Source organism: Anopheles stephensi, chromosome 2, assembly GCF_013141755.1.
Source record: "Anopheles stephensi strain Indian chromosome 2, UCI_ANSTEP_V1.0, whole genome shotgun sequence".
Lineage (NCBI taxonomy): Eukaryota > Metazoa > Arthropoda > Insecta > Diptera > Culicidae > Anopheles > Anopheles stephensi.
This window is the reverse complement of record NC_050202.1, coordinates 3,105,442-3,118,749: the sequence shown is the minus strand read 5'-3', so window position 1 is coordinate 3,118,749 and position 13,308 is coordinate 3,105,442. Positions and strand designations below refer to the sequence as shown.

General features: G+C 44.2%; 2 protein-coding genes across 2 annotated transcripts in view; both read left to right on the top strand.

Annotated features, from left to right (window-relative positions):
- LOC118517628 (glycosyltransferase 25 family member) overlaps positions 1–9,345 on the top strand; it is a 39,650-nt gene extending 30,305 nt beyond the window's left edge. Inside the window, exon 6 of the mRNA XM_036063939.1 lies at positions 9,232–9,345. The gene's annotated coding sequence lies outside the window, so the exon portion shown is untranslated. The remainder of the gene's footprint in view (positions 1–9,231) is intronic.
- A 246-nt stretch (positions 9,346–9,591) lies between these two features.
- LOC118517627 (ecdysone receptor) overlaps positions 9,592–13,308 on the top strand; it is a 153,116-nt gene continuing 149,399 nt past the window's right edge. Inside the window, exon 1 of the mRNA XM_036063937.1 lies at positions 9,592–10,208. The gene's annotated coding sequence lies outside the window, so the exon portion shown is untranslated. The remainder of the gene's footprint in view (positions 10,209–13,308) is intronic.

Below are 13,308 nucleotides of genomic sequence, written 5' to 3'. Positions count from 1 at the left end.
TGGCCCGAAAATGGGACCGGCTGTCTGGCTTCGGCCCCTAACTCATCTCTGTTCGGGGGAATTACCGTCTGGGACAATTTGTGGGACAGTTGGTGCTTCAAGAAGCTGCGAAATTTATGATGTACAACCGTTTAAGATTTATGTTAACGATTATTGTACTGTTCTCTTTACTTACAGGTAAATGCGTGTTTTTCGGTGTGGGGAGTACAACACCTTCCTTCTATACGTGATTTAAGAAGTGGTAAGTGGATTGAGCGACAATGGAAGGTTTATTGCTGCCGTTCGTACACAATTGCCGATGATGATCCTTGGTAAACGGGGAGATATATTTTGGAGCAATCGGCAATTTAGGCTTGTAATCTGGTTACGGATTAAGTAGGCATCTGGTGTGGTCCGGAGGGGTTTGCAATAATTTCTTATTTAGCCTGATGTCTTCTGGTCCGCTCGAGGTTACCCGTCCATTACGATTGGTTAATCTACACCTACCCGCATTTAGACAAATGCAAACAAATGACACCCGCATAGAGCCGACATTTATTTATCCATCAACAAGCTTACTCATCGCCAAGTCAATTCGAACCAAAAAAAAAAAAAAAAGGAAGAAGCAAAGCAAACAAACTCACTTAATGACTCGGCAATGATACAGCTATTAAATGGACTAGACCTAATTTCTTCTCGTAGGAGGAGAGAGTCTTGGACGATGGAACGGAAGTTAGCATTGGGGATCGCCGGGGCAACAGGGAGAGCGAGTGCATCAAGAAGGGAGCAACAGCAACCAAATTCGGCGTAAAAATAGCCACCCAGTATCTCATTAGCGAAATGAGGCCAGCAACAGCAGCATGCGCGAGATGATGATTGATTTTGTTGTTGTTCCTGGTGTGAGTCGGTCCCTCTCTCTCTCTCTCACACACTCTACCGAGGACTACCTACCAGCAAAATCAATTTTTCCGTCTGGAAAGCTGCATCCTTAGACGTCGTGTGCCTGAACGGTGTTACGCCTGATGACTATTTTGTCTGCCTTTAGGTTTTTGTCTGCCGTGCTTTATCGCATTCCTAATGTGATGTATAATACACTCACACACACACACACACACTGCCCTCGACGAAGGACACAGAGAGGAGGTACTATTGTAGGAAGGAATATGTAGCGATTAGCAAGCAAAAATTGAGGTCATTGGGAACAGCAATCCCGAGGATTGGAGGAAAACCGTTTTCCAATTAAAAATGCTAACTACATTTGAGCAGCATCTCCTAATGAGTGTGGTCCAAAGTGCTGTTTTGCGAAGGCTCTTCGTAATGGGAGTATTTTTCCAAACCGAAGGTTTCAGTTTTTGTCTGAGATATTATTGTAAGCATATCAGACGCCTTGCAGAACCTTTTTCATGCCGACTTTTAACGTCCAAGTTCACGTCGTGACGCATCTGTCTGTTTCGATTTGCATGAGCGAAAACATGGCGGGCAAGCAATTCTAAATGGTCGGCTGGAAACGGAACGGTCAGAATCAGACTACGTGCTTCCGACGCTGCTGTTGATTCAGTCAATTTGTCTTAAAGACTGCGTTTGTTTGTCGTACGCTCGGTGCGATGTATTTATGGCTGATGGCCGCGCGACTTGCAACAGTGCCGATGTGTGGTACATGCGTACGGTGCGAAAACTATTGAGCCCTACTACACCTACCGTGAATGTGGACCTTTCATGCTTACATCCGCTGCTGGCCGAAGCTTTCTGGTTGTGACCGAAGCGACAAATAGTCTCAAGTATTTACAATGATGTACCGCTGTTAAGTGGTTGTCAGCTTTCAATGTCATAGCGTCCATTTTTTTACCTATAGTTCCCTAAAGGTTCCTACTCCTACGTTTTTCCTGATGGTGACGAACTTTGAGTGTGGACATAGAAAACCATGCCTTGGTGAGGAGGTAAAGTCATGAAGTATATGTATAGTCGTTCTCTAAACAGGGTTTTATCTGTTTAGTATATGAACTTGAACGTAAATAAAAGGTTTCTTGTGAGGGCTTATATAGGGGTCCTGAGCTTAGAAGGCGTTGGCAAGTGCATCGGGTGTAGTCACGTACCCCACTTATCATCACCAGCGCTGTATACCGTACCGCGAGTGTAATGTTTAGAGTCCGCTGCTGTCTATCGTTTGCTTTACCAGACCAATTGTGGCCATTACATAATGGCGGCGGTACACCTTTCGTAACTTCGCTGATAAAACCGTTTTTTTCGTTTTTACCAATCCCACTACTACTCGCCCAAGGGAGGTTTGCAACTCATCGAAGGAATGTTTTCCTGCCTTTCGATTGCTCGATCGCTTACATTTCGGTTTCGGTTGAAAACTTATGCGATAGGACACGCTTCAGCAGATGCCTACCGAATGTTGAAGGTTGAGCGATAGCTTCTCGCTGGGAAGATGGCACAGAAAAAAAATCGCTGAGGTTTATCGGCACGCGTCTGATAGTGACGAGTGAGGAGGATTTAGCCGCGTGGAGGTTTATAAGGTCGTAGACATAACAAGCTAACTATCGGCAGGAAGCTAGTTTTTTGCAGTGATTAGATGTCCTTCGACACTGTGTATGTTGCTCACCGACACGTATCCTAATGCTCAACGGTGAAGCATTAGGAGCAATAGCAAAGAACTTTCTGCAGCAGATTAATTGTAGACCACTGGAAAACCCTCTCAGTGTGGTGCTAACGACTGGACGGTGTAGAGTATCAATCGAGAATACTTTGTGTCTAGGTACGAACTAAACCTTGATGCAGGCTAACAAAGGTAGTTAACCTACTGCAACAGTGTAATAGGTTAGTCGAATGGCTGGGCATTCTGTGAGTGTCTTGGAGTGTTGAAGTAGATGTACAAGATATTTGTGTAAGCGATTGTGTCGGGCCAGGAAACAACTCTCAGATGTTTTTTAACCTTTAATGTGGTGTGAATGAACGTCAATTAAGATTGAAGCCTCAGCGTGTGTGTGCTAACTTCTCCATCTATTGACTAACGCTTTACACTGACCTTTGCGTCTGTGCAGGTGAGACTATCTGCGTGTAAACCCACGATGCGTTTCCCCTGAGTTGCCCTATGCAGTCCGGGGCAACCTTTTCCGAAGTTGTTAACCCTTTTTGTCTGGTGTAGCATTCTCGCGAACATTCGTGCCGAGTGCGTTCAAACAGTTTTGCATGGTTCATTGTGGTGTGGTTGCAGGGCGATTGCGACATGCATTGGGCGTGCTTACCGACACTTGTGCATTCGACACTACCTTCCGTGGCCTTGTCGCCGGCGGGCGAATGTCTGCACCCCCAGCCGTAGTCGTGAAAAGAATTCTCTAACAAAGCAGTACTTGTGGTACGCTGCCGGAGGCTCTTCTCACTTTCTTCAGTCGCGCACCAGACCGAAGTTTGCTAACTGAAAGGTGGGAAAGAGAACCAGTCAGCACTTGTAACACATTTTCGCTCAATGTTGTTTACAGTTGAATAACTGCATCTTTTACCAGGGCTCTGAGACTGTGGGCTTACCGGCTAACCGCTTCGTAGCGGTAATCGGTACGCAGTTAGCTCCGTAGAATAGCCTACAAGAAGATCATCTGCACGAAGGAGGGGGAAAAAACAGCAGACTTCAATTTTCATCCATCGATGGTGAGGTTTGTGGCGCATTGGAATTGGTTCAAAGTTCGAAAAGAATAACGGCCGATGTGAGAGCGGAAGCTAGAAGGTGAATATTAGGAGCAGTAAAAGATCGATAATTGCATGCCGAAGGTGGAGAATTGCGTTGAAACTGGAGCACGTGGGAGTTTTCCGATTAGAATATTGTGGCTAGGTGAGTGTGTGGGTGAGGCTCTGGTGTGTAGGGTTCAGAAAATTGAGCTATGTTCATAGCCCACTGTTGGAAGAAATGGAGGTTTCCTACTTTTTCTGTTTGAGGTGTTATTATTAGCCTACTGAAGGTGCCATAGCGCTGATTTATGCGTATAGGTCTCACAAGAGTGGCACTGGATAGAGTTGAGGTTTTGTCGCGGGACGCATGTGTTGTTAATCCGTGCGTTAACGACTTAACTGTGGGGCCTACCTGAGATGGAGGAGTAAAATGTGCCTTTGGATCCACGCTTCTGGCGGCTGAGCAACATGAATTTTAATCCTGTTTGATTATCATTATATTTAGCTAATCTCCTCCAATGATACATATTTCTTCTACAAACTCCTCCATCTAGAACTCTTTTCAAATTTTGATTATATTGCTTCGACGGGCGCAATTATGACTAACCGGGAGAGCAAAACCCGAAACTAGTGCATTCAAGTTCAGAAGTCGTACAGTTTATGCTGCCTTGGCATTATACCCGTGCATTGTGTAACTTTCAGCGCTGATTGGAAGCAATTACGCACGCCAAAGTTGGAAAGGCTCCGGTGCTTCATGAACCGCTGTTTGCCTCTCCCTTCTCGGTAGAGTAATTATCACATTTGCTGAGCGTATCATTATCACCTCGGAATTAGAACAGTAGTCGGGGCAGAGTTTCTTCCTATCCGGCAACCCATAACATCAATCAGTATACGAGAGTGTGCACGGTATGGCGCAGAGCGTTGGTTGCAGAAGATGCGGGAATCGGATGTTCCGATTTATGATGTGCGTTGGGAGTGTAGTGTAATCCTGGGTATGTGGATTTCGTACGCCCAATCGTCGTGTTCTACGGCGTAACGAGGTGCAACGAGGTGGAAAAATGTTCCAATTTTTATCCCCCCATTTTCGGGGATTGTTGTGTTTGCGTATGGATGATGAGAGAGGGTCGGGAAAACTGGACCAATCGGTCAAACCGATGTACCGATATTATCTACCGTTGTTGATGCTCGCTGCCTGGTGGTATGATTAGGGTGCGATATGTTTCTGTTATGTTTCGATGGTTGTAGGAGTTGTGGAGCTTGTTTCCATAATTGAAGTTGGCTACGCGGGAATCTGTTGGAAAATATGGCGGTTGAACTTTCATTATTCCTCGTGAAATAGCAGGTAACATGATGCTTGATGGCAGGAGAATGGTTTGAAGAGCTTGGCGTTTCAATTATTTAAATGATTAAAATAGAACGCTTCACCATCTCCCAACCAAACTCACACTTATAGCTTCACTGTCGGTATCAGAATTTTGGGAAGCTCCAGTGGTATCGCGGTTCATACGAGATCTGGGTTTAATGTCATCTTTTTAATTATGTCAATGACTCTCAATTCGTCACTCTCTGGTGGGTTTAGTTGGTGTTGCCACACGATGGAAGACCTCTTAACTTGTTCAGTGAAGCTTTTCGGACGGCTCGTTGGGTTGTTCATTATTTCAATTTGGACGTTTTTGTGATTGTTGTCACACCATCCCACTAAGTAGTGAAACCGTTTGCCACCTTCAACTCGGCCCACAGAAAGACACTTAAACTACACACGTACCTATCGTTTCTGGACTAAAAAAAGGGGTTTAGAAATGTGTATGCAGACATAAAAGCTTCAAACTATTTCATTTTCGGGCACATTTCGCCGCGAAGCGTAAAGCTCTGGATACAGGAAACGAAAACCGGCAGGGAAATAACATTAAAATCATTAAACGGATATTCGGTGTTGTGTTGTGTAGAGCGTTTGAGCGTGTTTGAAATGACAAATAGAATGGGGCCGAAAATGGAGTCCGCTCCCCAGGGGGACTGTGGATGCGTGCTGTGGTGGACTGTAGAAGGTGCGTGAAATGGGAAAAGAGCAGCAGCAGCAGCAGCAGGCACACTGTACGAGATTTTATGATTAAAGAAGTCATTCAACTTGTTCCATTTGATGAGATTTTAGCCGAGGACCAGCGAATTTGGAACATGGATCTGTTTTTTTTTTTTTATTGGGCTAATTACGTCATAAAAGTGTGTAGAAACATGACACAATAAACATTTGTCTCTCGTGATTTGACATCTGTCAGATGGGCGGAGAGTAGTATTGTCCCTACAGACATTGCTTTAGCGTGTGATACTGAGGAAAGCATCTATGGTTTATAGATGTAGTCGGACAGTTAATTCCGAGCGTTCCGAGTGGGACGAGATGCTTCTTCCGAAACCCTTGTGGATTCCTAGCTGATTGAATGAAGTGGTGCAGATTTTTAGGAAAGGAAAAGAATTTTGGAAGCTTCGCAGCATTCTACGCGGCATTACTATCGAACCTTTGCGTTCTGGGAAACGATCAATTCTCTGGCTGTTACGATGAGTCGAGCCATTTCTGAATGAAGTCCTCTTGAGTTGCGAGACACTAAGGCCCTCTCGGTGTACAGCTGCAACCTAATGCTCTGCGGCGAGGCAAAAAAGTGGTCCCAAAATTTATCACAACGAGAGAGCATCAAATTCCTCGAAGCGAATCGCTGGGGAACCCGTTTTTCGTGGTGGTTCGATCATCTGCCATCCATTTCACTTTCTTGCAGCTTTACTGCTGCCGTGAACTGCTTTGCTTTTGGTCCCATGTAGCGTGCGTATGTGTTTGGGGTGTCTCGTGATGAACTTTTTTTTGTTGTTGGCTCTGAGCTTTGCTGAATATTCTGCAAAGTTCCAATCCTGCAAGTAGCTGTCGGTATGCGCCTTTCGGATGCTTAAGATGGGTAGAATAGAAAGGCCACAGCGGAATGGCAAAGAATGGCAAAATTTTGGCCAAAAAGAAAGAAAAGAAATCCGAACGGCGAGCGAGAAATAACTTTCCTTCCAACAGAACGTATCCAGCAGGTCCGGACGAAGCAGATCCATTGAACGAACGAGAAGCAAAAAAAAAAGCAGCTACCCGTGGCACAATCTTGTGGCGAATTTGTTGCGAATGCTTAGGCTATTTCCCTTCGCCAAGTCTTAAGCGGCTCGTCTTCTTGGGCGAAGAAACGGCAAAGCAATGCTCTTTGGTGCTCCCCGTGGCCAGTGGCCAAAATTGGCATCGCATCCCGTCGGTATTACGGTGAAAAGAAGATCTCTTGGGCTCGCGCACACACCATGAACGGGTAGAAGAAAACACGGGAACCGGTTTTCGCTCCCCCGTTCCTTCCAACCTTCTTTCTGTTGGAGGATTCCAGTGGGGTTGGGTTTTTGGTGGGGTGGTCACACCGTGTTGTGAGGAATGGCAGGCCAACAAGGTAGAGGAGGCTTGCTGGAGAGAACCGACCAACCAACCAGGTTAGTCGAGGAGTCGCTCGATTCGCACGTGCGTAGTGAGCTTGCTGGTGTTGGTGCAATGCTCGGAGACTCGAGCAGAACTCTCGGCGATCCAAAAGTCTTCAGGACCGGCAAACAACGGCAGTTTTTTGCGATAGTTGTCTCCGGTTTCTTATCTGCGTGTTGGAGCTTATTTCTTGTTGGATTCTAATGTTCGAGCGCGATCGCGAAAGGATAGGTTTTTGTTTCGGATTTCGGAAAAAAATTGGCACCTTTCCGGAATGCAGCTCCTTTGCTGGCACCTGCCAAAGTTGTAGGGTTCTATCGGGGTTTCGCACCGTGTCCAAATGTTTGTCATATTTGTTTGATGAAGGTATCAGATTTGAAATATTCTGGGTTTGGATTTATATTGTTAAAAAAAGTTTTCTAAAAGTGTGTTGAATAATTAGAAGACTTCCTTAGAAAAGAAAAAAAAAGAAGGATTCAGTTGATATGACAAAATTATGGTGGGACATTGGGCTCTGACTGTTAGGACGTAACATCTGCTGCAGGTGTCCAAAGATATGATATTTTCAACTGCCAAACCCCTTATAACTCGATTTTTGTTCCAATTATCCACATGCATTGCTGGATAGCACATTATTCAATGCAAAATTAACTGCCCCCCTTAACTCTCTGTTGGTGTTCCTTAACACCTTTAAAAAAATGTTTTCAAACGAATGTCTCCTGCTGGGTGCGAAAACCAACCCAACAATCAAGAAAAAAGGAAGCGTCTATCACCGTTTCTGGTTCGTTTAGTTCTCTGGCTAGCAAATTCTTCACAGAATACAGCAAAGAAAAAAAAATCGCTCACGTGAACTGCACAGTGAATTAAAAATTTATATGTAAATGAACGTAAAATTTTAGCACCTTTTGTGCGTCTCTGCGTCCCTGCTCGCTGGCCCACTCTCGGCAGCGATAATGAGGAGACGTGACGCATGGAGCCGTGCGAAGGTGGGTGGGTAGCATGAAACTTACTTCATCATGCAATCGAGTAATCTGCGCTTCGTTTCACGTTTTCACGTTTAACATTACGCTGTCGTCCAGGCTAGCATATTTTAGCTTTTATTCCTATTTCATACGCGAAACCAACCCTACCGTGTAGGTAGCGAGGAAAGGAATTGTGCTGCGGTACGGAGGAAAATGGTGTGTGGAGACCGGGTGGAATGGATGCGAATGAGGATGGAAGGTGGAGCTTCTAGTTAAGATAAAGAATTTTTCCAGATTGTTCATGGTAGAGAGTGACGTGAGCACAGAATTTCACAAGCTTCTATCAAGCTCAAACGTTTACCGGTTGCGCTAGGTGTTGATTGAAGGCTGCTCCTTGGAGTTCCCACTCTTGGGAATCGAGCTTTTCTGCTGTGGCGGTTTTCTACCCCTTGAAGGAATGCAATGGTTTATATTGAGTGCTGTCCTCGATTTGGATAAAACGATCGCTGCTCGCTATCGCCGTCAAGTTGCAGAGAAATGTTGCTCTGGACGACCTTGGAAGCGAAAGTGTGTCGTTGGATGGGAGATTGGGGATCACAGATGATACAAGCTGGTGTGCTATGGATGAGATTTTCTTGATTAAACATTTGAAATTTCATTTAGCGTGGTGGATAGCGTTCGCGATCGATATAATTCGATTTGAGTGTAAGGATACTGTATCTTGCGCATAACTGCTGATTGGAAAAGCGTTTAAATTGAGTTGTAAAATAGAGGAGAATGTTATCAAATCAGACAGCTGATGAAGTCTGCACTTTAATTAAATTAAATGTACAATTAATGTGTCCTTAAGCAATTTAATTTTTTAAATAACAAAATATTAATGGTTGTCCTTCTTTTTTTCTCTTTGTTTACAGAAATGTGCCTCCCGTTTCGTCAGTTGTCATACTTTGGTCTTAATAGCAGACTTGAAGACTTGTATCAAACTGGAAATCGTGAAAAATTGTGCACGATTTTGCTCAAAATTCTCTTCTTCGTTGATGGAGACCTTCCATGAAGTGCATATCTTTAAATTCATTTGATTGTTAAAAGAACAGTAAAGGAAAAAGTATCATAACCTCAGTTTTCATTTTTAAATCCCAACAGCACTACGATGCAGTTCTTCCCAGCAAAAAGTGTCATGGAAAAGCAATACAATGCAAAAATTGTGCAAAATGTACAAAATCCAAAGTGATGTGGTGAAATTTTCGGCAGTTTAAAGAAAAAAAAAAAAACGCGAAAAGCTCCAAAAAAGAGAGATAGAGAGAAAAAAGTGGAAGAAAGTGAAACCAATGTGTAAAGTGAAGCAAGGTTGGTTGGGAAGGTGATAGGCAAGGGTGAAATAGAGAAACCGAAATCATCTCAATCCGGAGAAAAGTCGTTAAGACGTTTGCGCTCGAGACGCAAACAACTGCACAAATGGAGTGATCGTTGTGATTGCAGCAGGCAAGCAGGCAACAGCAGCAGCCGGCGATCACGAGTGAATGAGAAAGTGGTTCAGCAATATAAGCTTCCCTCCTGTGGCCCAAAAAAAAAAGGGGAAAAATATTACGGCAGACGACGGTTGCCGGCCTAACCTTGGCTGAGTGCGATAGGTGAGCGACAGATCGGTGTGTGTTTGTGTGTGTGTGTGTAAATAAAGGTCCGGGTTTGTTGCGACTCCGAAAGTAGTGAAATCGTGAAAGAAAGTGAAGTGACGCGAGCGCGACGTTTCGTATTGTCCTCCAATGTTTTTGGTGTGTGTTTGTGAGTTTTGTTTGTGAAATATTTTTAATTGTGTGGAAGTGTGGCATAAAAAGTTTCCTTAGTGTAAAAGATACATGTAAGTGGTAGAGGAAGAAGTGTACCACATGTAGGAAAAGCGTAAAATATGCAAAAGTGTAATGTGGTGTGAAAACATACAAGAATAACTTGCAAGAGGTGTAACATAGATTAAGAAAAAAAGGAGGTAAATGATAACCATCGTTCGTGTTCGCTTGACGCAACCAGCAAAACCATACTCGATAAGCAATTCCAAGACTCTTCTGACAGAAGCAGAATAATATTACTTCGTGGGTACGTCAACACTCCCAGAACAACTGCAGGTACGTACCTCGGATGGAGTCTAATGTTTCCGAAAAAAAGAACCTTTTTTTTCCTAAATGTATGCGCAGGCTAACTTCCATTTGAATCACCAAAAACCCTTGAACCATCCGGACGGTCGCGGCTTATTAACCTCCGAATATAGATGACCGAAATTTCACACATGACGTGTGCGACTCCATCTCCCCAAAGCCACGGATACACTCACCAACCACACCACAAAAAAAAACCCATGTCGTCGGGGGTTGGTGTGTTTGTGAGTGTTTGGTGTGTGGCTGTGTTTTTCTACTTCTTTTATCGAAACCTTCAAAAGTTTCCGCGACGCCTCGGCATACTAGCGCTACTACGCTGGCAACAGATGAGAGAACATTTCGGTCAAATTTGTGAAGCAGATTTATGGGGGGGGGGCCCCAGGTTGTCCGAGGGAAATAAAAGCGAAACGTCTTCCGGTGTGGTGGTGTGTTTTGTCGTTATGCGTTCGTGTGTAGTGTGGTAGGGTTTGCTTCACTCTATCTTTCTCTCTTTTCTTGTCGACTCTTGTTGTTTGGCTATGTTTTCTGGTGTTGTTTTTTGATTTGTTACTCACTTGCTTTTGGTTTCCCGTGTTGTGCTGTAAAGTAATGATTTTTGCTTTATTTTTCCTGTTTTGTTTTTGTGCCTGCCAAGCATTAACTTTTCCTTTTTTTTCGCTCTGCTTTCGCGTTGTTTTGTAATTAAAATGCATCGCAGAAAGAGAATGGAGCGATGAATTATTTTTGCAGGTGAGCAATTTTTCTTTCGTTTGCTGTCATTTGTTATGGAAAATTTGGTAGAGAAAATCGTGGAAAAGGCATTTGCTGGATGGAAAGTAAGGCTTGTCATAATTGCCGAGGAACTCATACAGTTAGTACTAGTACATTTCTAGTAAATGCAGTATTAGGCTACTTCAGAAATAGCGTGCTATAAATTTGTCATAGAAGCAGATTCATGTGTCACCTGAGATGGCATGCGTGTCTCACGATCACCGTGAGATTATCGATCTGTTGTCTCATCTCGTGAGCACTCATCGTGAGTTCACTCGTCAACCTTATGTGCTCTGGTGCGTAACGCACTCAAGCACAAGGAGAGAAGAGTTGTGTTTCACAACTGTGGCGTATGCAGATGCGTCGTCCCTCTGCGGCGGCGTTCTGTGTGCTGGTTTTAGTAGGTCAAACGCGAAACCGTGCTCGAATTCGGTTTTGGGTTCATGGGTGTTTGATGTTTTTTTTCCGTTGGTAGATGGCGTGTCTCATCTAGTAAGGAGACTCTTTTCTTCTATTTTCCTAATTCTATTAACTATTTTCCTTACTCCATTCTATTCTAATATTCTATTAACCTTCAGGGGCTCCTTGAAGTCTTCTCCAATTTCGATTCTTATTTGAATAAGTATTTCCATGTTTGAGCCATTCAAAACATTTTACAAATTATAAATCATGAGAACAACAGACAAAACTAACCAAAAAACTAAGAAATTTGGAAAAAAATAATTTGAAGTTGCATAGTTTCCAAGTTGAGGCTATTTTGATTAGTAGCGGACTCACGTCTTAAAGTAGAATAAAAGCCATCTTGTGTAGAGTAACAGGCATTCTTTTAATGTTTATTTAATTTTCAAACACCCACACGCACACATCCTGTGTAACGATATAGCCTACACAGCAGCATGCGGCACATCATCGACAAGTGCAGTGGCATCTGCATCTCTTGCGGCCAGGCTGGCGGTGTGTTAGCGCTTGTTACTAAAAATAGCTTCCCACATCCCGTTGCGGGTACGGTGCGTTGAAAGTGTATTAGAGAAAACCGAAAGGTAACGCCATGTGGGTATGTGTGTGTGTGTGCGCATGTGTCTGGTATGTTCTTCAAGATGCAGTTTAGCGCTCATTATTCACGCCGCATCTTCTTCGCGTTTTGCCGTGCACATGCAATATCTCTCTGTGTTACTTGTTAATCTTCTTCTAAAAACACTTGTCTTGTAGGTGTGCTTCGTGTGCCGAGGTGTGAGAGGAAGGAAGATGGCCTCTTGGTGGGTGTTTTGCGTGTGTGACATAACCTGCGATGCAACGACCGTGTGTGTGTGTGTAGGTTGAAAAATGAAACCAGCGCAACCGGGTGTGCACCGTTCTAAAGGGCAAGTGTGCGATGCGATGAACGAGGCGCTTGAGTCAGCGCCATTAGAATGAATGAACAGATAGGCAGAATAGGTAGTTTGACAGATGAGATGGAAGAGGCTTCTTGGAGTAAAGAAATCTTGATCGAGAAATTAATAACTTGAGTATTCTAAGTTACTCTACTGGATCGTCGTCATCAAAAGTTCTTTAAAATCCACAAATCGTTGGTCCTCCCTCCCTAACCATGCGTACAATGACCCGTTTCGCCCGCTTCCGCCAATCTGCCAAGAACAATGATCAAATGCGTGTCCGATTCTTCTCTTCGTGTGCGCTTCAAGCCAGCTCAGTTGTCTAGTTCGTGTGTTTACTTAGCTCGTTAGAGAGATAGAGTTCATTAGCATATGCGCAACCGCATTCTCGATAGCGCAAACTGAAGTCATAGGCGCGGTAGGCCTACTTCAGTTTTCTTTTTCCTTTTTTCCAACGCATCTAAACAGTCACCGGGCATCAGGCACTTGTTGGTGTTGGTGCCGGGTGTTTGCACAGAAACGGCAGCAGATAGAATGAAGTAAAACGCACCCTACTTCCTCTTGTCCGCCACGGCAGAAGAAGGGGGTGGAGGTTGGCGTTTTTCTCCACACCACAGCCACAACTACTGGCGGAGCATGCACATGCCACTGGCAAGCGAACGTTCAAGGTTAAACTGCGTAGCTATCTATCATTTCTGCGCATTCTGGTGTCCGTATAGTGCTTACTGGGAAGTAGCTTAAACTTCAGCGTAGAACTTCTCCGTAGACAATCGCCGGTGAAGTTGAAAAAGCTTGTCTTGAACCGTCGCCCGTCCAACAACGCATAGAACCTCGTAGAATGCAATGTTGCGCAGAGTAGCTCGAGGCTGGGATAAAAATGGAAGGAAAAGTGTCGATTCATTGTTGTAACGGCGATACAGCAGCGTGTGGCTACTACCTTTGTGTGTTCG